The following is a 24,567-nucleotide window of genomic DNA, read 5'->3' on the forward strand; positions in this document are numbered from 1 at the left end:
TCGGATCCCAATTTCCTGCTAATACACAACTTGAAATGCAGCAGGCAATGGCTTGGGTCCCTGCTACTCATTTAGGAGACTAGGATGGAATTCCTTTCTCCTGGTTTTGGCCTGGCCTGGCCAGTCACTGCCTGTTGTGGGCATTTGGGTGAGTGAACCAGCAGATGGAAGATCTTTCTCTGTCTACCTGTTAATCTGCCTCTCTCTGTTACTTTGCCTTTTAAATAAAATCAATAGGGGCCGGCGCCGTGGCTCACTTGGTTAATCCTCTGCCTTGCGGCGCCGGCATCCCATATGGGCGCCGGGTTCTAGTCCCGGCTGCTCCTCTTCCAGTCTAGCTCTCTGCTGTGGCCCGGGAAGGTAGTGGAGGATGGCCTAAGTGCTTGAGCCCTGCACCCGCATGGGAGACCAGGAAGAAGCACCTAGCTCCTGGCTTCAGGTCGGCACAGTGCAGGCCCTAGCGGCCATTTGAGGGGTGAACCAATGGAAGGAAGACCTTTCTCTCTCTGTCTCTCTCTCTCTTTCACTGTCTATAACTCTACCTGTCAAATAAAAAAAAATTATAAAAAATCAATAAATCCTTAATGCATTTGTTTTAAATACGAATTTTTCATAAACTTTTAGAAAATCCCTCATACACATGGATAAACTTTCCATTCCATTTTCCATGATCTTCTTGAAGCACCCTCTTACTTTGCACAGACAAATCTATTACCACCCCATTTTTTTGTGTATGTTTCTTTAACAATGCTTTGCTATTATTGGGTTTACAAGCTTATGCCCTCAAATAGAATAGGAGCTTCCTGGCTGCAGGAACTGTGTCTTACACACCTTGCTATTCTGACTGTTTGCTACACTGTGAATAAATGTTTAATGAGACAACTGAAAAATGAATAGTGACCAGAGTACTTTCTCAGGATTCAAACAGAACTGAACATGGGTCTAAATGTATCTGTAGCTTGACTGTCTCTAAAGCAGATGTGTTAACAAACCAAGAATAATGGGCTGCATTTCTTGAGCAAAAAATATTCATTTGATGGAGACAAGTTCTTAAAAATTAATGTTACCCACCATTAAGATGATCAAGTCCCTGTGTAAGTGACCTTTTCCAATCTGTGCATCATTCATTTCTGTGTCATTTCTATTCTCAAAATTTGGCACAGTCTTTAAAAACATGACAAGAATTTTGGAGGAATTAAATAATTTCATTTTGGGGGCAGACAGTTCTGTAAAGGAAGACTGTAGGAACTGGATATAAGATCTTCACTCTTACTGGTAATCTTGGGGTGGGTGTTTGGTGAGGCAGTTAAAGACATCTGTTGGATGCCTGCACACCATATTGGAGAGCAGGGTTTGAGCCCCAACTCTTGCTTCTTGCTTCTGATTCCAACTTTCTGCTAATGTGCACCCTGAGAAGCAACAGGTGATGATGGCCTAAGTACTTGAGTTTCTACCACCCACGAGGGAGAGCTGGACTGAGTTGTAGGCTTCTGGATTTGTCCTGGCCTGGGCCTGCTGTTGAAGATATGTGAGGAATACACCAGCAGATGCAAGATCTCCGTCTGTCTGTCTCTGTCTCTCTGCCTTTCAAACAAAATAAAATAAATTAAAAATTTAAAAACTACACAGGGGCCGGCACTGTGATGCAGTGGGTAGAGTTGCTGCTGGCAGTGCTGGCATCACATAGGAGTACAAGTTCTAGTCCTGGCTGCTCCACTTCCGATCCAACTCTCTGCTATGGCCTGGGAAAGTAGTAGAAGATGGCCCAAGTCCTAGGGACCCTGTATCCGTGTGGGAGACCACAAAGAAGCTCCTGGCTCCTGGCTTTGGATCAGTGCAGCTCTGGCCATTGTGGCCATCTGCGAGAGGCCTCTGCCTCTCTGTGACTCTGCCTTTCAAGTAAATAAATAAATCTTTAAAATATATGTATATATATACAAAACTTGTGAAAAGTTTTTGTAATTTGTCTTTTGTCAGTTTTGCTAGCACTCTGTGCCTTTTAAGCTCTGTTTAATTTGTCAACTAGGTTTAGCCCTTGTTACCGCTTTAATGGAACCTTACTACTGATTTCCCCTGAATAGTCAATTGGTAGAACATTCCAGGAAAAGAGTGCTCAGCTTTGTTGTTTATACACATTGGCCACACCCCTAATGAAACCCAGCCCTTACCAGTGCCTCGGCTGCAGACACCAGACACCCAGGCCTGAGGCTCCCTCTCTTAGCTTCAAGTGTTCTTACACTGCCTTTTGATAGCACTAAAATTAACTCACTGAACTGAGGCAGTGGTGGGGGTCCATCTGGGGGGGAATCCAGGTCCAGGGAGGAGAATGCTAGGTCCTGAGCATGGCGTGACTCCCACTTGCATGTAGTCCCCAGACGGACCGCCGGCCAGTCAACCACGGACCAACCAGACACCAGGGCATGAGCTCAGCACACACCTCTCAGCCCAGCTTCAGTCCACAAGAACCTTCTGCGCTGACCCCTCGGGGAGCCTGGGAACTGTGAATAGCTGCCCGGCTCCTTGTGCTCCCTCCTGCCACCCTGTGTCAGTGATCAGCTTGCTGTGTGCTGGGCAAGCAGACCCAGGGCTGGGGGTTCCACAGGAACTCCTCTAACCGGTTGTGGGGGTTGTTTTATTTCACTAACTTCTTTGAACTTATGTCCTTATGTTAACACTTATCTCTTTATAAACTCCATTTCGAGCTTTTAAATACGTCGATTTCAAATAATAACTCCTAATTTTTTAGCCTGGGCACTTTTGAATACTTGGCAGAGATAAAACTGATTCTATCATAGCATAGCATCATGTGGACTATACCCGCACTTATGATTAATGGTCAACAGTAAATCAGAATATACTCTGAACCATGAGACGGATAGGTCGTTGTAGTTGACAGAACAGGATCCGAGGAAGAAGGAAGAACCAGGTTACTAAGAGGGGAAGTGAGGGTTTATGTCAAAATTCAAATGCAGAAAACCATTCTCTTATACAACACTTGACCACAGTTCAGTCCCAAAGTCACCCCAACGCCCGTATGCCGCACTAATTCTGAAAGACAAGCAGGAAAGGGAGAAACGTTTGAGTGCCCATCTACAGACTCTCCCCAGCGTTTCCATAGCTGGTTCGCCTCCAGGATTAGAGACAGGAGGGGCGCTCTCTCCTCTCAGAGCAGAGACGTTTCCCTGAAATGTGCATCCGCCGGCATGCGACGCTTCCTCTCTGACACCTCCTCTTCCTGATCACAGCTGCACAAACACCCCGTTACGCGCTGCGCACTGTTTAACACCTCGCAGGCCTTACGAGATACCAGCTAGTCTGAGACCGGGCATTACGGCACGACTGGCTTCTTCCTACTTTCAACACTAGGAAGGATGGGTGGTGGAGAGAAATGAGTCATCTGGAGCCGTTGTCCAGCCGGACGCTTAGCAGTCCGGAGGCCAAACTCTTGAGCCCAGCTTGGAACATGGACTGGAGTTTAGACATCTGGACAAGTCACTTCACTTCTCCGTATCTTAACTTCAGTATTCAAATTCCAGGTCATAATATTACTCTCATAGAATTATCAGAAAAATTAAGGGCAGCTATTTGGTGCAGTTGTGCGATGCCCACATCCCACACTAGAGTGTCTAGTTCAAGTCCTGGCTCCTCCACTTCCAGTCCAGCTTCCTGCTTATGCACACTCTGGGGTGCAGCAGATGATGGCCCATCATCTGGGTCCTTGTCACCCGCGTGAGGGAGCCAGGTTGAATTCCAGGCTCTGGCTTTGGCTTGGCCTGGCCCTGGCTGTTGCAGCATTTGGGGAATGAGCAGCAGATGGAAGACCTCTCTTTGTTTTGCTGTTTCTCTGCCTTTCAAGCAAACAAACAAGAAAATAAATAAATGAAAATTTAAAAAAAGAAAAATGAGACAATACAGACCAAAAAAGAAACAAATCTGATCAACTCTATAGCCCCAGTAAATATTCATTTTCTTTTCTTTTTTTTTTCTTAAAGGTTTATTTATTTCAAAGTCAGAGTTACACACAGAGAGAAGGAGAGGCAGAGAGAGAGAGAGAGAGAGAGGTCTTCCATCTGCTGGTTCACTCCCTAAACGGCCTCTACGGCCAGAACTACGCCAATCCAAAGCCAGGAGCCAGGAGCTTCCTCCCGGTCTCCCATATGGGTGTAGGGGTCCAAAGACTTGGGCCATCTTCTACTGCTTTCCCAGGCCATAACAGAGAGCTGAATTGGAAGTGAAGCAGCTGGGACGTGGATTGGCACCCATATGGGATGCCGGCTCTGCTGCAGGCAGCCTTACCCGCTACAACACAGCGCCGGCCCCATCATTTTCTCAGACATTTTTTGAACACCTACTGTGTGCTGGATACAGTTCCGTGTGCAGGCAATGTCAATACAAATGTCACGAAGACAAAATCCCTCCCTTCACAGAGTTTAGTCCATCTTAACATGGAAGACATTCACCATGTTTTATGTTGTGTCAACTTAGTTCTATCACAGTGTTCAGGTGTTGGGTCAGATATTCTGGATATGTCTGCGATTGAATGATATTTACATTTAAATTGGTGGACTTTGAGCAAAGTAGATTGACCTATGAAATGTGGGTGGGCCCCACCTAATCAGTGGAAGGCCTGAACAGGACAACCGATTGACCTTCCTAGAGCAAGAAGGAATTCTCCAAGCAGACTGACTTCGGACTTCAGCTTCCTGGGTTTCCAGCCCACCCTGCAACCTCCATTAAGTGTGTAAGCCAGCTCTTTAAAATAAATCTCAAATAATCAATTGATTTTGTCTGGAGAACCCTGAACTAATACATATGTTGATACCAAGAATTGGAGTGTTGCTATAATAAATATCTAAAAATGTGCATGTGGATTTGGATATTGCAGTGCATAGAAGCTGGAAGAATTCTGTGGCACATGGTAGACAAAGTCCAGACTGTCTTAAAGAGATTACTGGTAGAAATACAGATGGCAAGGGTGATGTTGGTGTTTTAGATGGAAATGAGGAAACTGGAGGAAAGGCATTTTTTTTAAAGGTTTATTTATTTATTTGAGAGAGTTACACAGAGAGAGAGGAGAGGCAGAGAGAGAGAGAGAGAGAGAGAGAGGCTTTCCATCCGATGGCTCACTCCCTAACGGCCACAACAGCTGGAGCTGCGCCGATCCAAAGCCAGGAGCCAGGAGCTTCTTTTGTGTCTCCCAGGTGGGTGCAGGGGCCCGAGGACTTGGGCCATCTTCTACTGCTTTCCCAGGCCATAGCAGAGAGCTGGATCGGAAAAGGAGCAGCCGGGACTAGAACCAGGGCCCATATGGGATGCTGGCGCTTCAGGCCAGGGCATTAACCCACTGAGCCACAGTGCTGGCCCAGGAAAGGCAATTCTTGTTATAAAGTTGCAGAACCCTTGGCTCAGTATTGCCCCAGGATTTTGTAGAAAGATAAATTATTTGTGGTGAAGTAGATACTTAACTGAGGAGCTTTCTAAGCAAAGTGTTGAAGGTATGGCCTGCCTTCTCACTGATGCTTATAGTAAAATGTGAGAGGATAGAGATAAATTGAAGGATGTACTATTATGGAGAAAAGAACCAGGAGTTTAAGATTTGGAGAATTCTTGGCTTATCCAATGCAACAAAACAAAACAAAAGAAAGCATATTCTAGACAGAACAGAGAGCAGGGCCAGAAAATTACTCGACAAAAAGTTTATGAGTACAGCTAACAGACTTAATCAGTCATCTCAGTAGAAATGAGCAATAGAGATGGAGATGATGACAACAAAAACACTGTATATTTGGATTAAAAGGACAAAGATGGGGGGCTGGCATTGTGGTTCAGCAGGTTAAGCTGCTGAATCTGTGATGCCAACATCCCATGTGGGTGCCAGTTCGAGTCTCAGCTGCTCCACTTTTTTTTTTTTCTTAAGATTTTTATTTATTTATTTGACACATAGAGTTACAGTGAGAGAGAGACAGAGAGAAAGGTATTCCTTCCATTGGTTCACTCCTCAAATGGCCGCAATGGCTTGAGCTGCGCCGATCCGAAGTCAGGAGCCAGGTGTTGCTTCCTCCCGGTCTTCCATGTGGGTGCAGGGGCCCAAGCATTTGGGCCATCCTCCACTGCCCTCCTGGGCCACAGCAGAGAGCTGGACTGGAAGAGGAGCAACCAGGACAGAATCCGGCGCCCATATGGGATGCCAGCACCGTAGGCGGAGGATTAACCTAGTGCGCCACGGCTCCAGCCCTGCTGTTCCACTTTCAATCCAGCTCTCAATGGGCCTGGGAAAGCAGCAGAAGATGGCCCAAGTCATTGGGCCCTCATACCCATGTGGGTGACCCAGATGGAATTCCACGCTCCTGGCTTCAGCCTGACCCAGCCGGTCTGTTGTGGCCATCTGGGGAATGAAGCAGTGAGTGGAAGGTCTCTTCTCTTCTTCTCTCTCTTTCTTTGTGACTCTGCTTTTCTAATACGTAAATAAATATTAAGGAAAAAAGAAACAAACTGAAGAAATGTTGTCAGACTTGTGGAATTCGGCAGAGTGAGCTCACAGGGTTGTCTGGTTAGGAGCACGTACTATTCTTCTGAGGAAATGAAGCACGACCCCAAAAGTGATTTGAGATCAGCAGGGCTGTCTGTCCCACACGAGGCTCGGAACACACCAGGCCAGGGGATGAGACTATCGTCTCTTCAGTTTCAGTGACCAGACAGCTGCTCAGGACAGCAGAGAGGGGGCCACCACAGAGAGCCAAAGGGGTGGTGACAGAAGGTGCCTAGAAGGGCATCTAGCTAAAAAGAATTGTTCTAGAGCCTTAAAATTTAATGAAATATGGATTTCTTGGATATGACACTAAAAATATAGGCAACAAAGCAAAAAAACAGATGGGATTACATCAAACTTTAAAAAATTGTATATTAAAGGACATGACCAATGGAGCAAAATGTAACATACAAAATGAAAAAATATTTGACTACATATCTGTATATGATAAGGGGCTATATCCAGAATATATAAAGTACTCCTACAAGTCAACAAGAAACAAGTCAAGTAACCTGATTAAAAACTGAGCAAAAGATGTGGCAGACATGGCCCCAAGGATAACCCATAAGTGGCCAACAAGCAGATGAAAAAGTGCTTACCATCACTAACAGAGAAACTCAAAACAAAACCACGATAAGATATCATCTCACAACAGTCAGATCTGGGCCAGGCCGGAGTCAGGAGCCCAAACTCCATCCGGCTCTCCCACATGGGTGCAGGGGCCCAAGTACCTGGGCCATCTTCTGCTGCTTTCCCAGGTGCATTAGCAAAAAGCTGGACCGGACGCAGAGCAGCCGGGACTTGAAACTGCCTCTCCAATATCAGCAGCTGGCATCCCAAGTGGCATTTTGCAGCTTAACCTGCTGTGCCACAATGCTGGCCCCTGCAGCAGGGCCTCGAAGAGATTCACAACCCATGTTCACAGCAGCACCATCCACGATAGCCAAGAGGTGGAAGCAACCTCCATGTCCTCTGACCAACTACTGCCCAGACTGTGGTATACGCACACACTGGAATCTTACTCAGATTTCAAAGGGAAGGAGTCCCGTCACAGGCTGCAGCATGGCTGAACTCTGAGGGCGTTATACGGAGTGAAATACGTCAGTCACAGGAAGACAAATATGAGTCCACTCCTATGTGGTATCTAAAGTAACCGAATTCATAGAAACTGTGGGGTGGGCGCTGGGGCATAGCTAATGTGCCTGGGAGGGCAGCGGAAGATGGCTCATAGGTCTGAATCTTTGCTACCTATGTGGAAGACCCAGCTGGAGTTCTGGGTTCTGGCTTCCGCTTGGTGTAGACACCCCGACAGTTGTGGACATTTAGGGAGTGAACCAGTAGCTGAAAGCGCTTGCTTTCTGTCTCTCCCTCTGTCACATAAACAAACAAATAAATCCTTTTTTTTTTTTTTTTAAAGAAACAAAGTAGAATGCCAGGACTTGGGTAAGCAGAGTAGTTGTTTCAAGATCACACAGTTTCAGATGTGCAAGTTGAGAAAGTCCTGCAGATGTGTGGGTCACAACGTACATCTTAGCACTACGGAACTGCACACTTACAAGTGGCGAATGGGTTAACGAACTTGACTATGGTGATCATTTCACAGTATATATGTATATAAAATGATGTGCACCCTTTCAATGTGTACGATTTTGTCAATTATATTTCAACAAAATGAACGTAGAATAAATATTAAAAATGGTTAAGAGAGTAAAGTTCATACCTGTATTTTGACAGAATATAGAAAAAAACCCAGACTATCTAATGGAATTTGCCTTGCTGGGATTCGAGTTGCTTAGGAATTCAGTCAGTCATTATCCCCTGTCTTTCCTACTTCTCCCTTTTGCCATGGACATGTCTGTCCTATGCCTTTCTACATTGTGTTCTGGAAACACAGAAAATGACTGGTTTCTGGAAAGGAATTTTGCCTCAGGATGAGTCCGACTCCCAGCCTGACCTGCACCTGATTTAGATGAATGCGATTCAGCTGAGACTTCAGATCTGGAATTGATGCTGAAATGGGTTGAGACCCTGGAGGCTACTGAATGGAGGTTGAGTAGATGTCTTTCTGTGGGGAGATGACATGAGTCTGGGGCAGGCAGAGAATGAAGTGCTAGGGATTGAACTGTATACTGTTAAAACTCATGTGAGCATATGCTCAAACCCTAACTCAGTACCTTAGAATGTGGCCGTACTGGGAGACAGACCCTTAAAGAGGTGATTAAGGTTAGATGAGATCTTAAGGGTGGGGTCCTCTTAATCCTGATAAGAAGACAAAGAGGCACCAGGCACGGGTCTGAGAGTGCAGTGACAAGTCCAGGGGACAGGTCTCAGGGGACAGCAATGCTGCTGGTGGCTTGATCTTGAACTTCCAGCCTCCAGATCTGTGAGAAAACACTAGTTTCTGTAGTTTCAGTCATGTCTGTGACTTTCCACAATGTTAGATTAATTTGTCAAGCAAACTAATCATAGCAAACAAGGTTAGTTAGTAATGCACATCACGTCCAGCGAGGAGGAGAGGCAGGAATACAGGGTGGATATGTTGTCTGGGAGGCTGTGGTCACCAGGCAGGCGCATGTCAACTGCGACAAGGCTAAGGTTCCTTCAGACGGGCTCTGCGCAGTCACTTGGGCAGAGTGCTTAGTGGCATTGATTGCTGCATGGAGTTGAGGCTCATTCTTTTTTTTTTTTTTTTTTTTTTTTTTAAGATTTTGTTTATTTATTTGACAGGTAGAGTTATAGATAGTGAGAGGGAGAGACAGAGAGAAAGGTCTTCCTTCGGTTGGTTCACTCCCCAAGTGACTGCAACGGCCAGAGCTGCGCCAATCTGAAGCCAGGAGCCAGTGCTTCTTCCCTGTCTCCCATGCGAGTGCAGGGGCCCAAGCACTTAGGCCATCCTCCACTGCTATCCCAGGCCAGAGAGCGAACTGGAAGAGGAGCAGCTGGGACCAGAACTGGCGCCCATATGGGATGCCGGTGCCGCAGGCGGATGATTAACCTAGTGCGCCACGGCTCCAGCCCTGAGGCTTACTCTTTTCTTTCACAGGCTGAGCCAGTGCTACTCCTTTCGCATTTCACAACGGAGCCAGTTTGGTCGATCTTGTTCATGCCCTACACAATGAGGGACCGAGTCTCGGGAGAATCTTTGAGAACAGCAGTTCAGACAGCAGGGATTTCACATGCAGAGACAACAAGTGGAGGATTCGTGCTTGGCAAGGTGTCAAAGCTCATTTGGCAGGAGCAGAGTGAAGCACAGGGCTGGAGAAGGAAGGCTGTGAAGCAGCCAGAATCCTGATGACAGCCAGCCCTGTAGGCAGCGCGGAAGGCTCTGGGTTATATTTTAAATGTAACAGGAGCCCAGGAAACTACAATGCCATTTTAGGTTTTTTTGAGCAAAAGCTTCAAATCAGTTGATTTATGTTTTCTCTTAAAGACTTATTTATTTGAAAGGCAGAGTCACAGAGAGACACACGCACACACACACAAAGAGATCTTCCATCCACTGGTTCACTTCCAGAGATGGCCACAACGGCCAGCACTGGGTCAAGCCAAAGCCAAGAGACAGGAGCTTCCCCTGGGTCTTCCACATGGGTGCAGGGGCCCAAGCACTTGGGCCATCTTCCACTGCTTTCCCAAGCACCGTAGCAGGGAGCTGGATTGGAAGTGGAGCAGCCAGTACTTGAACTGGTGCCCACAAGGGATGCCAGCATTGCCACAGGCAGTGGCTTCACCTACTATGCCACAACACTGGCCACCAATGTTTATTCTTTATTATTTATTTTTACGTATTTGAAAGACAGAGTGAGAGAGAAGGAGAAAGAGAAGAGATATTTCTCATCTGCTGGTTCACTCCCCAAATGCCTACACATCCAGGGAACTCCATCCAGGTCTCCCACATGGGTGGCAGGGACCTAAGTACATGAACCATCACCAGCTGTCTCTCAGGATTTGCATGATCAGGAAGCTGGATTCAAACCAGGACACCGACATGGGATGTGGTGTTCCAAGCACGGGCTTAACCTGCTGTGCCACGATGCCCACCCCTCTTTCATGTCTTTTATTTATTTATTTATTTTTGACAGGCAGAGTGGACAGTGAGAGAGAGACAGAGAGAAAGGTCTTCCTTTTTCCGTTGGTTCATCCCCCCAATGGCCGCTGCGGCCGGCGCACCACACTGATCCAAAGCCAGGACCAGGTGCTTCTCCTGGTCTCCCATGCGGGTGCAGGGCCCAAGCACTTGGGCCATCCTCCACTGCACTCCCTGGCCACAGCAGAGAGCTGGCCTGGAAGAGGGGCAACCGGGACAGAATCCAGCACCCTGACCGGGACTAGAACCCGGTGTGCTGGCGCCACAGGCGGAGGATTAGCCTATTGAGCCACGGCACCGGCCTATTTTTTTTCCTAGGGTTTATTTATTTATTTGACAGGCAGAGTAACAGAGAGGCACTAGAAAGAGAGATATCTTCTATCAAATGGTGCGTTACCAAAGATCCACAACAGCTGGAGCTGGTCCAGGCTGAAGTCAGGAGTCTGGAACTTCATCTAGGTCTCTCAAGTTGGTGGCAGGGACCCAAGCACTTGGGCTGCCATCTGCTGCCTTCTGAGGCTCCTAGGCAGGAAGCTGCGTCAGAACTGGCACCCCAACATGGGATGCTGGCATCGCAGACCACTGAGCACAAGTTCCCCCTTCTATGTGCGGGGCAGCTTACTTCATTTTATCAACGTACAGTATTCCATTAGACAGATGTATTGGCTTATTTGTCCACCTGCCTACTTAGGGACATCCTGGCAGCTTCCAAGTTTCAGCAATTATGACTAAAGCTGCTGTTGACATTCATGTGCGTGCAGGCATCTGGCTTGGTGGCAAGGTCCTGGTTACCATGCCTGTGTCCCACACTGCAGTATCTGAGTTTGAGGCCTGGCTCCAGCTCCCAATTCCAGTTTCCTGCTGGAACTCAGACCATGACAGGCAGGAGGTGATGGCTCAAGTAACTGGGTCGCCCCTGTCCATGGGTTCCCAGCTCCCAGACTGAGTTCCTGGCTCCAGGATTTAGCCCAGCTCATTCCTAACCACTACTGCCATTTGGTGGGGAGCTCACTAACAGATGAAGGCTCCCTGTCTGACTACTGGCCTCCTTCTCTCTCTCTGCCTCTAAAATACAGAGCACAAATGACAACAAAACCCCTCATGTGCAGATTTTGCTTCCTCGTGTACATACTAAGCAGGACGGTCTGTGGATCATAAACAAGTGTGTTAAACGTCAGCTTCTACACAAGTGCCAACAGGAACACAGGCCATCGCTCGCTTGAGGTAGTGAGGGTTCTGAGCATTTCCCCTAAAAGTATAAATGTCCTTCCTTGTCTGGGTAGCGGGTTTGGTGGGTGCTATCACCAGGATACCCTTGGCTGGCTCATTTACTGGAAAATAGCAACATAGTTATCATGTTGACTGCTGACTCACATCCACCCTTTCAAAAAACCATAGCCACAAGCCCATGCATGGGCACTGGTGCATGGCTAAAGCTCCAGAGTCGCTGAGCGGGGCACGTCCCTACCTGTGGTGTTCAACCAGCCCAGCAGACAAGAGTCAAGTTCCCTAGAGGGAAAAAGACCATTGAAGCTCCAGGGTGGTGGTCATTTAAGATGGGCTTCTACGATGGACTAGGCGAATACACACAGCCCTGAACATCAATGGTACTTCCATAGAAGGAGAGGGGCTGCAATCTCTCATCACAGCCTCAGAAAGGAGCACTGGCCCACGATGAGACCAGAGAGGGGCTGCCAAGCACTGAATGTGGGAGACAGGAAGAGAAGGCACTCTCTTCCATGGCTGGCAGAGGAGCCAGCGAGCGGACACTGCAAGCACTGGCTGGCTGCCCTCCCACTCTCAGGGAGGGCCTGGGGGGAGGTGAGCGAGGGTTAGGAGAAAGTGCCCATCCTCAGAACGGGGCACAGGCGGAAGACTGAACGCTCACCTTCTCTCAGCCTAGTGGTCACTGTAATATTTGTGCATTTGCCTTAAGCAACATGAAGAGAGAGAAGTGGGGAAGCAGTGGAGGCACGGCTCTCCTAAGCCAGACCAAGAATCCTGTACTCTCCTGATTTACATGCATTCCATAGCTGTTTCCAGATGCCTCTTACAGGATACACAGATTTCTAATCATTGCATGACTCAGTGCCTAACCTCCTAAATATGCATCACTGACAAAGACCATGCGCTCTCTGTGTTGTGTAGTCCAGCTTGCACATCTTTCTCACAAACAACCCAGGTTGTTGGCCTTTTTACTCTCAGCCTCCAGCTGAAACAGAGTCAAAGAAATATTTGGAGGAGGCGGGCTCAGAAACCAAAGAATCTATCCTGGTCTGTGTATACCCTGTAAGTTGGCCCCGCCCCCGACTACGTAGGCAAGTGCCGACGTGCGGTGCAGGCTGTCAGCTGCATCTCCAAGCGACCCCCCGCATGACTCAGAGCTAACCAGATGCTCGGTCCCTTCTGTATTTTTCTACCTTGCCCCTCCTCCCATGGCATCTATTTTCGTGTCGATGCTCTCTAGGGATGCAGCCAGTCTCTTTCTCCTCCTTGTGCTGTTTTCTCTTCATCCTCTTTGATTCTCCACCCCTATTTGGAGCGAATCTGCATGCTCTGCTGGGTGCAAAATCCCGAGTACTTGTGGCACGGTTGGATGACATTTACTGGATGAATGTGTACTTATTTTAAACGTGTACAACCAGCGTTCATTCGGATCACCTGCCCCAGGAGGCTTTAACCGTTTGAGTGAGCAAATGTGAGGAAGTTACTGATTACGATCACAGTCTCAATTCTTCAAATACTAAGTTCCAGGGAGGTTTTTTAATTCAACTTAATTCCAATTACACATAAGTGGCTGCTTTAAGCTAACAAGAAATAAGCAAGTTTATAAATGCATTTACAGAATTCAGAGAAAAGAGATATTCTGGCAAATGGCCCTTTAAGAAATCAGGCCTTACCTTTTCCTTTAAATTTTTATTTATTTTCATTTTATTTGAAAGGCAGAGCCAAAGAGCAAAAGACAGACACAGAGATCATCCACCCACTGGTTCACCCTCCACCCCCAACATCCAGATGCCCGTGACAGAGCCAGGTGCTCAAATACTTGAGCCATCACCTCCTGCCTCCCAGGGTGCCCCATTTCCTCCCAGGAAAGTGGAATCTACAGCAGCGCTGGGCCTGGAACCTGGGGCTCAGATCTGGGATTTGGACCTCCCAAGTGCGTGCCAAGCACCAGCTCCTAGGCCTTGCCTTGCTATTCTCTGGCTTGCTCTGTCTCAGAACATGTCAACTTACTGACAGCATCAGTGAAGACAAAGGACAAATGGCCTGAAAAATCCACCAGGGGTATAGGTCTGGGCTGCTCTGTACACATCTTCCACGCGGTGGGCCAGGTACAGGCGGCGGGGGTGGTAGGGGAACTGCATTCCCTGCTTGCATGAAACTTAAACTTCAGTGAGCTGAGGTGGTGGACACATTTTTACCTTTCAGTTCTGTTATTTAACATTATTTTAGGGGCTGACATTGTAGTGTAAACCAGAATCCGCATGATTGCTGGTTCCAGTCCCAGCTGCCCCAATCCCAATCCTGCTCCCTGCAGGGAAAGCAGCAGGTGAGGGCCAAAGGGCTTAGGCCCTTGCACCCACGTGGGAGACTCAGGGAGTTCCAGGCTCCTGGCTGCAGGGATTTGGGGAATCAACCAGCAGGTGGAAGAGATCTCTATCTCTGCAATGCTGCCTTTCAAGTAAATAAGTAAATCATAAATAAATAAAGCAAGATTCTAGTACCGAACAGCCTGGGGTTGAATCCTAGGTTTGCCACGTACGTCCTGTTGTCTTGGCAAAATCACTGGGCCACGCTGTGCCTGTTTCCTCATCTGTAAAATGAGGGTTTCCTAACATTTGCTCCAAGGAGTAAATTAAGCCAGTTAATACAGATACGGTGAACGATGCCGGGTGCAGAGTTAAGTGCCCTGTGCAAGTGTCCAATTAAAAAGATGAATTAAACATATCCACTTAATTTTGTGGCAGAGATACTGAAGTTACTGCGGGTCAAAGATCAGTCTCCATACTCATTTCCTCACTCACCCTTCTTTTTAAGGATCTAAGTTTAGACTTTCCAAAGACTCAAATTCACGTGAGGAGATGAAATCATCACAAAAATATTCTTCCCTGCAGTGGCCGAAATGATAGGTATTTGATAAGCTGAAGGTGTTTTTGTGAAGTGTCAGGTACTCACCCTGTTGCCTGAGTTTCAGCTCTAAACTACACTATAGATTTGGCACTACCATCCTGACTTAGCACAGAAATGGCTAAGTCACTTGCTCATGGACCCAAGGCTGCAGGCAGAACGAGTCGGCTGTACTAGACAGTCTGTATTGTACACTGAAAGGTAATGTCCAGTGTGGGTTAAGGAAAAAGTTCCTGCAGTAGCAAGTGTGCCTCTCCATCTCCTCCCCAAGGCCTCCAGCCCTGACGTGAAGCCTACCCTTGCTCCTTTCTTCAGCAGTCGGGCATAAACAGGAAGCGTGACCTGGTGCAAGCCATCTGGAGGCTGAGGATAAGTGGCTGTTGAAGAGCTGTAGGGAAAGGGGCACATCCGCCCGCACGGCGCAGGAAAGCCCTTACTCAAGGCTTCAGAGCTCCTCGTAGGTGGGGGGAGACGGGGTGGGGTGGGGGAGGCGGGGAAGGGAAGAAAAGCTCTCTGCCAACAAGAGACGCCAGCGGGAAGGGGGTGGGGAGACTCCTTCAGGAACAAAGGCTTTGGAGAGCTCATTACCCTCTGATCAGTTGGACCAGGGATTATAAACTATGGCCCTGGACCAAATCTAGCTCAACACCTGTGGGTTTCTGTTGTTGTTATTATTTTTTTTTTAAATTTGCTTGGTTTTTGTTTTTAAATCACCTATAAACTAAGAATGATTTTTATTTTTTAGACTTATTATTTGAAAAGCCAAGTTATAGAGAGAGAGGGAGAGAGAGATCTTCCATCTGCTGGTTTAATCCCCAAATGGTCACAAGAGTGGGAGCTGGGCCAGGCTGAAGCCTGGAGCTTCAACTGGGTCTCCCATGTGGGTGGCAGGACCCCAGGTACTTGAGCCATCTTCTGCTTTTCCAGGCACATTAGCAGGGAGGTACATGGGAGGCAGAGCAGCTGCACTGCTCCAATTTTTACATTTTTTAATGCTTGGGAGGGGGATCAAAATAAAAGTAGCATGCAAAAATTTTTTGAAATTCAAATTTCCATATCCAGTGTTTTAGTGGAACAGGGCCATGCTCATTCATTTACGTACGGTCAGCAGAGGAGAACAGTTACGACCCAGAGATCACAGGGACCCTAAAGCCTAAAATATTTACCTCACCCTTGTTTGTCAACCTCCGAGTGAGACAGTGGATAAATGAAATGTGACACCATCGTAAAGCAAGACCATAGGCCCGTCCTAGCCCCAAGTCAGAGGCAGGAATAGGGCACTGTGGCGGAGTAGGGTGCAAGCACACGAAGAACCCAGTACACGTGGTAGGAGGCACACAGCTTGCCCCGTGAAAATCTCTGGGGATTTCCTGTTGGGGAATGCAGTCACTGGGCTGATGGAGATGCAAAAAGGCTGAGATTAGGAAACAGGATTCTCTTCTCCAAATTTCTCTCACTCCATGGAACAGATGATGGGAGAAAATTTTGCTAATGTTGGGGCTGGCATTGTGACATAGTTGGTTAAGCCAGTGTCTGCAGCGCTGGCATCCCATATGGGTACCAGCTGCTCCACTTCCTACCCAGCTCCCTGCTAATGTGCCCAGGAAAGCAGGGGAAGATTGCCCATTACTTGAGGCCCTGCACCCACATGGGACACGCTCCTGGTCCCTGGCTTCAGCCTGGCTCAGCTCCCGCCATTGCAGTCATTTGGGGAGTGAACCAGTGGATGGAAGATTTCTCTCTCCTTCTCTCTCTGCCTTTTAAATCAATAAATCATTAAAAACAAAACAAACAAACAAAAAAAAAACCTGCTATTGTTGAGTGCCCTCAATTTCAGGGCACCAGGTCCAACCACCTGGCTCTAAGGTTACTGAGAACTGACAGACTCACTTGGTTCTTACTCATTCAGAACCACAGTATACAAATCCTAACACCTGCGTTCCTGGTGGTCACTGTGAACACGGTGCTGTCCTCCACGTTAGTCGAGAGGAAAGCTCAGGACTGGATCAGAGTAACCAAGGGCAGGGGAGTGGAGCATCTTCCTCAGCTCCAGGATCACAGGCAGGAAGGCCTGAGACCGCAGGGGCCGTTAGGCTCACCAGGGATTTTCCCATCTTTTACTGAATACTGCCCCTTTCCTCTTTTCAGATAGGGATGGAGAAGTAGAAGTCGAAAAAGTTGGGAATGGAAATTGGAGTCCCAAAGGCTCTTTAGAAGACAAGTCCCTTGTCTTCTAAAGAAAGGGATGGGGCCAAGGCTGTGGCGCAGTGGGTTAAAGCCACTGCCTGCAACACCAGCATCTCATATGGGTGCCGGTTAGTCTCCTCTACTCCACTTCTGATCCGGCTCCCCACTAATGCACCTGGGAAAGCAACACAAGTTGACACAAGATGGACCAAGTGCATGAGCCCTTACACCCACATGGGAGACCCAGAAGCAGCTCCCCGCCCCTGGCTTTGGATAGGCTCAGTTCCAGCCGTTGCTGCCAGTTGGGGAGTGAACCAGTGGATGGAGGACCTCTCTATTTCTCCCCTCTGTGCCTTTCAAATGTCTTTTTTTTTAAGGAATGGATGTGAAGAATTGCAAAGCAATTAGTGATACTAGTCCTTGACTAAATCACTATAAATAGCACAGTATTCAACACAGTATTAATTTCTTTACACGGAATACTGTGACACCTAGATGCTCAATCATATTTCATATTTCTGGATACACTAGAGGAGCCTGTCATTTTTTTTTTTTAAACCTTCATACCTCTTTAAAGATTTAGTTATCTTACAGGGACAGCAGGAGATGGAGGGAGAGGAACAGACATCGCCCATCCACTCCAGTCGCTAAGTGGCAGGGACAGGGTGTGACCAGGCCGAAGCCAGGAGCCCTGAACTCCCTGTAAGTCTCCCTCACGGGTGGCAGCGACACGAGTACTTGGACGAACACCTGCTGCCTCCCAGGGGCATCAGCGTGGGGCTGGATCCCAAGTGGAGTGACCGGGACTCCAATGGACACTCCCATCGGGCCCCTCCGTCACTTGTTAAGGTCCTGCGTAACTTTACATCATGAAAAGGATGATTCTACTCCATTTGTTCACACATCCTGACTCAGGTCTGGTACAGCGTGTTCAGAGCTGCAGCCGCGTGGATTCTCTGGTCACCTTCCCCGGGCCGCACACGCGGGTCCGCAGCCGCGCGACCCCCGAAGGCCGCCCGGGCCGGCAGCACACACGCTCCACCTCGGGCTCTGCTGTTGTTTCTTGATAGCTCAAAACGAGGAACACAAATAAACCTCCACAGAGGGGACTTATCCACGTCTCAGCAGACGCACGGCGAGCGAGGCCGGGAAGGGGACTCCGCTCATTTCCGCTAGCTTCTCCGCAGCGGGGCCCGGCCCCGGCTTTCCCGGGCAGCACCTCCATCAGTCGGGAAAAGCCCCCTCGGGGTCCACCCTGCCCGCCCCGCACCCCACCCACTCCGGCCCGCGCCCTCCCGCTGCCCTCCCTTCTGGTTTTCTCCTCCTCCCTCGCCAATTTACCCCAGCTTGGCCCGAGGTGGAGTCCGAGCGCACGAGTGCCGCGGAAAGGCGTGCTTCCGCGCCAGTGAGTCAGCGCGGGAGGGCGGGCCGCGGCCCGGGCCACCGGCTGGGACGGACGCGCCGCCCCGCACGTCCTCGCCCGCCCCGCCCGCCCCCGGCCCGCCGCGAGGTCCGCCAACCCGGGCAGCGCCTGCGAGCTGAGCGGGGTCGAGAAGCCGGCCAGCGCCTCGGCGCTCGCGCGCGTCCTCCAGCGCCGCGGCAAAGCCCCCACGCGCGCGCACGGCTCACGCGTCCACACTGCGCTGCGTGGGCACCGCCGTTCCCCTCGTTACGGCCCGCGGCGCGCCGATGCGTTTTCCCCTTACGTCAATTTGACGTGTGTATGTAAGAAAAGAAAGAAACGCACATTTTGTGCGTTCAGGCCAGCGACTTTGGACAGACACACTGGGGAGCTCCCGAAAGTCCGCAGCAGGATGCGACTTGGGGCACGCAGCACTTGGAAACCCATGCAGGTTTTAAATGGCACACAGCTTTCGGGAACTTTCTGAGGGCCTGAGAAGGCACGTGGATTTCAATTTTATTTTTATTTTTTTTGCACTCAAATCTTTTAACTCCATTTCCGCCACCTCTGGGGAGTTCCCTCGCGGACAGCGCACACCTGTGCGTCTTCTCCGAAGCCCCCCGCCCCCCAGCACCCTGACTGCTGTGCAGTTAACTCTCGCCAAGTTTCAGTCACTTCTCTCACGCGTTCATTTTTCATATGTCGGCAAAATATCTACTAAGTACCTTCTAGGAACCAAACCCCGAGGATACAGAATTAAGAAATCAGACCGGCTCAGTTTGAAAGGGAAGACCCGCGCTCGTGCCCTAACCGCCCTGCTTCCAGCCACGCCCCGCACGCCCCGCACGCCCCCGCCTTTGTTAGGGCCGGCCTCAGCCTTCCAGAGAAGTGGTGTTCCCCCCATCCCCCTAGCTTCCTGAGGAAGGCCGAGGACAAAGGAGGAAAGCGCCAGCCTCGAATTGCTGCCCAGCAGAGAGCCAGGTGGGAGCGTGGGGGGATTTCCTGGAGGTCTGCGACGGGCCCTGCCCTAAGGAGAGTGGGGCTGTCACGGGCGCCGTTTCTACAATAAAAGCCTGCGAGTCTGGGAACGCAGCTGCGGAGGGTGCAGGGAGGGCCCCGGCCTGGGGGCCGCGGTGGGAGCCAAGGCAGTGCAGTCGTAAAGGAACGACGGAGTGCAGTGAGGTGCGCTATAAAGGGCGGCTGAGCAAGCTGCTGGGCGAGTTAAACAAAACCTAAAGTCTCCTGGCGCCAGGATGTACGTTGTATGCGGGAAGGGTTTAAAAAAAAAAAAAAAAAAAAAAGCCCTAGTCTGAAAGAAGCAGTCCTAAGTCCACAAAGTAGAAAAATAAGAAAAGGAAGGAACCAGCAGCAGCAACAACACAAAACCCAACCAGCTCCGTTGCAATGTTGCTGTAAACCTAGCCCTCATCCTGCGGCCAGTGACACAGGGTTTCCACTTCCCTTTGCTGTCCTGGTTGCTCAAGGCTAGATGCTGAGATATTTGATCACCAACTTCTAGATTCACTCATCAGCTGTTCAGAGGAGAAACTGAGCCGCTGTGACCGTGCCATTGCTATCAGAATTCAAACATGCAAGAAAATGACTTGTTGAGGCAGGTGTGGGGTGCCGTGGTTAAGGATGCCCCCTGGGCCACCAGCATCCCATACTGGGGCATTTGGGTTTGTCCTGGTTCCTCTTCAGAGGCCAGCTTCCTGCTAATGACACCCTGACAGGCAGGCAACAGGTGATGGCTCAAGTGTTTGGGGCCCTACCCCCAGTGTGGGAGAGCTGGGGTGAGATATGGGCTCCTGGCTTTGGCCTGGTCCAGCCATGACTGTTGCAGGCATTTGGGGGGAGTGAATCAGAAGATGGAAGATAACCTCCTTGGATCCCCCCTTCCTTTCTCTCTGTCACTCTGCTTTTCAAGTAAATAAATCCACCTCCTCAAATACCTTCCAACAGCCAGGTTGGGCCAGGCCAACCTAGGAACTCCATCAGGTAGGTGGCAGGAACCCAAGTACTTCAACCATCATCTGCCGCTTCCCAAGTAGCATGAAGCTAGATCAGAAGCTGAGTAGCCAGGACTTCAGCTGGGACTCTGATGTGGGATGTGGGCATCTCAAGAAGCAGCTTGCCCCACTGTGCCACAATATCCACCCCTAATGTAAATCTTAACATAATAAAATAAAAAGGGGCTGGTGTGGTGGTGCAGTGGGTTAAGGCACTGAGTGCGATGCCAGTCGCTCCAATTCTCATCCAGCTCCCCACCAATGCGCCTGGAAGATGGCTCAAGTGCAAGATCCAGATGTGATTCCAGGTTCCTGACTTTGGGCTGGCATTTGGTGAGTGAATCAGCAGATAGAAGAGTCTTTCTCTGTAACTCTGCTTTTCAAATAAATAAATAAATAAACCTTTAAACTTTTTTTAAAAAAGAACTTTTCTATTGGTGTTAGAACTCAGGGTGAGGGGCCGTCCCTGTGGCACAGTGCGTAAAGGTGCCATCTGCAGTGCTGGCATCCCATATGGGTGCCGGTTCAAGTCCCAGGTGCTCCACTTCTCAGGTGATCCAGCTCTCTGCTATGGCCTGGGAAAGCAGTAGAAGATGGCCTGAGTCCTTGGGCCCCTGCACCACGTGGAAGACCAGGCTCCTGGCTCCTGGCTTCTGGCTTCGAATTGTCGCAGCTCGGACCGTTGTGGCCAATTGGGGAGTGAACCAGAAGATGTAAGACTCTCTCTCTCTCTCTGCCTTTCCTCCTCTTTCTGTGTAACTCTTTCAAATAAAAAAATCTTTTAAAAAAGAAAAAGAACTGAGGGTGAGTTCTTTAATTTTGTATTTTCTTACTGAAGAATACATACAATAAAGCTCGTAGAAATGCACCAACTGTCAATTTTTTTAAAAGATTTTTTTTTGAAAGGAAGTCAGAGAGAAAAGGGAGTGTGAGGGGGAGAGAGAGAGAGATCTCGTATTCACTGTTTCACTTCCCAAATGGTTGCAAAGGCTGGGGATGGGGCCACGCCAAAGCCAGGAGCCAGAAAATTCATCTAGGTTTCCCACGTGGGTGGCAGGGACCTAAGCACTCAGGCCATCTTCTGTTGTTTTCCCCAAGTGTATCATCAGTAGGGAGCTGGATTGGAAGTGGAGCAGCTGGGACTTGAACTGGTGCCCATAAGGAGATGCCAGCAGTTTAACCTGTTGTGCAATGACTCGTGGCCCTAACTGCAGATTTAAAAGCTGGGTGAGGGGTGGGTGCTGTGGCACTGCAGGTTAAAGCCCTGGCCTGAAGCGCCGGCATCCCATATCGGCACCAGTTTTAGTCCCAGCTGCTCCTCTTCCAATCCAGCTCTCTGCTATGGCCTGGGAAAGCAATAGAAGATGGCCCAAGTCCTTGGTCCCCTGCACTCCTGTGGGAGACCCAGAAGAAGCTCTTGGCTCCTGGCTTTGGATCAGCACAGCTCCGGCCTTTGTGGCCATCTGGGGAGTAAACCAGCAGATGGAAGACCTCTCTCTCTGTCTCTACCTCTCTCTGTAACTCTGTCTTTCAAATAAATAAAATCAATCTTTAAAAAAAAAAGCTGGGTGAATATTCATATCTGTAGGCAGTGTATAAGCACTACCCAGATCAAGATCTAGACTTTTTTTTTTTTTTTAAACAGGCAGAGTTAGACAGTGAGAGAGAGAGACAGAGAGAAAGGTCTTCCTTCAGTTGGTTCACCCCCCAAATGGCTGCTACAGCTGGTGTGCTGCGGCTGGCGCACTGCGCCAACCCAAAGCCAGGAGCCAGGTGCTTCTCCTGGTCTCCCCTGCAGGTGCAGGGCCCAAGGACTTGGGCCATCCTCCACTGCCTTCCTGGGCCATTGCAGAGAGCTGGACTGGAAGAGGAGCAACCGGGGCAGAATCTGGCACCCCAACCAGGACTAGAACCTGGTGTGCCGGCACCGCAGGCGGAGGGTTAGCCTATTGAGCCGCGGCGCCAGCCCAAGATCTAGACTTTTGAACACTCCTGGCTCCCCAGAATATTTCCTTGTGCTGATGCCAGTCCATAGCCTCCCTCCCCAGACGAAACCACTATACTGATGCCTATCATCATCAATTAATTTTATTACTGACCTTTAAATGAAATCATACACAATGTACTACTTTGTGCTAGGATTGTAGTCTGTGAGTATTGTGATACGGATCAGTTGTCCATCCACTAACTATTACTGAGTGGTATTCCACTTGTGCATATGCTAAAATGTATCCATTTTCCTAATGATGTGCTCATTATTGTTTCTGGTTTTGAGTTTTTCTATACACTCTTGTCATCTGTCAGTGTATGCTTTCTTTCCCTCTCGCTTGTATACTTAGGAATGGGATTACTGTGCTTCTTTTTTTGGCAGTAAGTAACAAATTCTAAACAAAAATAAGTGAGTCACGTCCTTGTCTTAATATGTGTATGGCATTTTAAATTATTTATTTGTTTATTTGAAAGGCAGAGAGGGAGAGAGAGAGAGACAGACACGATCTTCTGGCTCACTTCCCCAATGTCTGCAATGTCTGGACCGTGGGCTGAAGCTGGAATATGGAAACTCAATCCCAGTCTCACGGACTGGCATTGTGGCATAGTGGATAAAGCTGCCGCCTGAGATACTGGCATCCATATCAGCACTGGTTCACGTCCTGGCTGCTCCACTTGCAATCTAGCCCCCTGCTAATGGCCTGGGAAAAGCAGTGGAAGATGACTTGGGTGTTTGGGCCCCTGCCACCCATATGAAAGACCCAGATGGGGCGCCCGGCTTCAACCTGCCCAGCCCTGGCCATTGCGGCTATCTGAGGAGTGAAACAGCAGAGGGAAGAAATCTCTCTCTGCTTCTCCCTTTCTCTCTCTCTCTGTAACTCTTTCACATAAATAAATAAACCTTTTTAAAAGATCCTCTGTGTGTGTGTAATCTCAGCTGATCTTCAACACATTTCTGTGTAGTAGGTAGTATTTTCTCCATTTAGCAGGTGTTGAAACTGAAACTCAGAGATTTTTAAATGCCCAATTTAAAGGCATAACATTAATAAATTGTGAATTACAACCAGAAACCACATTTCCTGATTCTTAGTCAAGTTCTTTTCCCTAAACATATTTCTGCTTATTTCTCTGAACTCATATGAATGTAGAGGTCACTCATCTATCTAATTTTCCCAGGATGTCCCAGTTTTATCACCAAGAGGCCCAGCCAACCTGGATGGTTGGTTACTCTACAAAAATTGTATCAAGGACCAGCGTTGTGGCACAGCGGGTAAAGCTGCCATCTGTGATGTCAGCATCCCATTTGGGTGCTGGTTTGAGTCCTAGCTGTCCCACTTCCAATCCAGCTCCCTGCTAATGCACTTGGGAAAGCAGCAGAAGATGGCCCAGGTGCTTGGCCCCCTGCACCCACAAGGGAGACCAGAAAGAAGTACCTGACTCCTGGCCCAGCCCTACCCGTTGCGGCCATTTGGAGAGTGAACCAGCAGATGAAAGTTCTCTGTCTCACCCTCTCTCTCTCTCTGTAACTGTTCCTTTAAAATAAATAATAAATTTAAATAAAATAAAATTTAAAAAACCCTGCATCAGATGGATATGATAGTTTGCAAATGGGCAGAGGAAAACCAAAACCTAACTGACTGAGCTCAACCATGCTCCTCTATTCCAAGGGAAATGTTATTTTAATCGGAGAACAATGCAGTCGCTGCACATATGTCGACAGTACTCCTTGACTCTATAGTGACTGCCACCAGGGTCTGCGTGTCCTGAGAGGCCGATAAAGGCAAATTCGCCTCCCCCCTCCCCAACAGAATCAGAATCGCTAAGAGTGGAGCTCAGGAATTTAATGTCTAACAAGCTCTCCAGGATGAGGTCAAAGGAAGCAGTGGGAGAGGGGACCCAAAGTTTCAGGACCACTGATCCAGCCACTTGCTTCACAGACACACAGATACTTAGATCTGGGCAGAGTAATTCCATTACCTCACTGAGTAACCTTTCCGTGAACAAGCCCCACTGCTGATAAAAATGTTCAGCACTTATTAACTCTCTTATCTAACATTCTGGATTCTGGTCCTAGATCGGAGTGAACAACATCATTTCACAGTTGTTATTTGTGTGTGTGTATTTTCCTTTTCTAAAATCTTACAAAATGTACTTCATACCCTAGTCAAGCTGTGGTGTCTAGAAATAATCTAAGTGGAAAGAAACTGAAAAAACTGCATTATATCAAAAGAAAGAC

At 48.7% G+C, this 24,567-nt stretch overlaps 1 protein-coding gene and 1 long non-coding RNA gene across 4 annotated transcripts in view; one reads left to right on the plus strand and one right to left on the minus strand.

Annotated features, from left to right (window-relative positions):
* Nucleotides 1-24,567, minus strand: part of LOC133761807 (solute carrier family 2, facilitated glucose transporter member 3) — a 95,875-nt gene that overhangs the window by 23,096 nt on the left and 48,212 nt on the right. The window lies entirely within an intron of this gene.
* LOC133762443 (uncharacterized) lies at nt 19,254-23,088 on the plus strand. Its single transcript, XR_009866278.1, has 3 exons — nt 19,254-19,314; nt 20,594-20,675; nt 22,806-23,088. It is a non-coding gene; the product is annotated as an uncharacterized LOC133762443 (long non-coding RNA).

This window comes from Lepus europaeus, chromosome 6 (assembly GCF_033115175.1).
Source record: "Lepus europaeus isolate LE1 chromosome 6, mLepTim1.pri, whole genome shotgun sequence".
Taxonomy (NCBI): domain Eukaryota; kingdom Metazoa; phylum Chordata; class Mammalia; order Lagomorpha; family Leporidae; genus Lepus; species Lepus europaeus.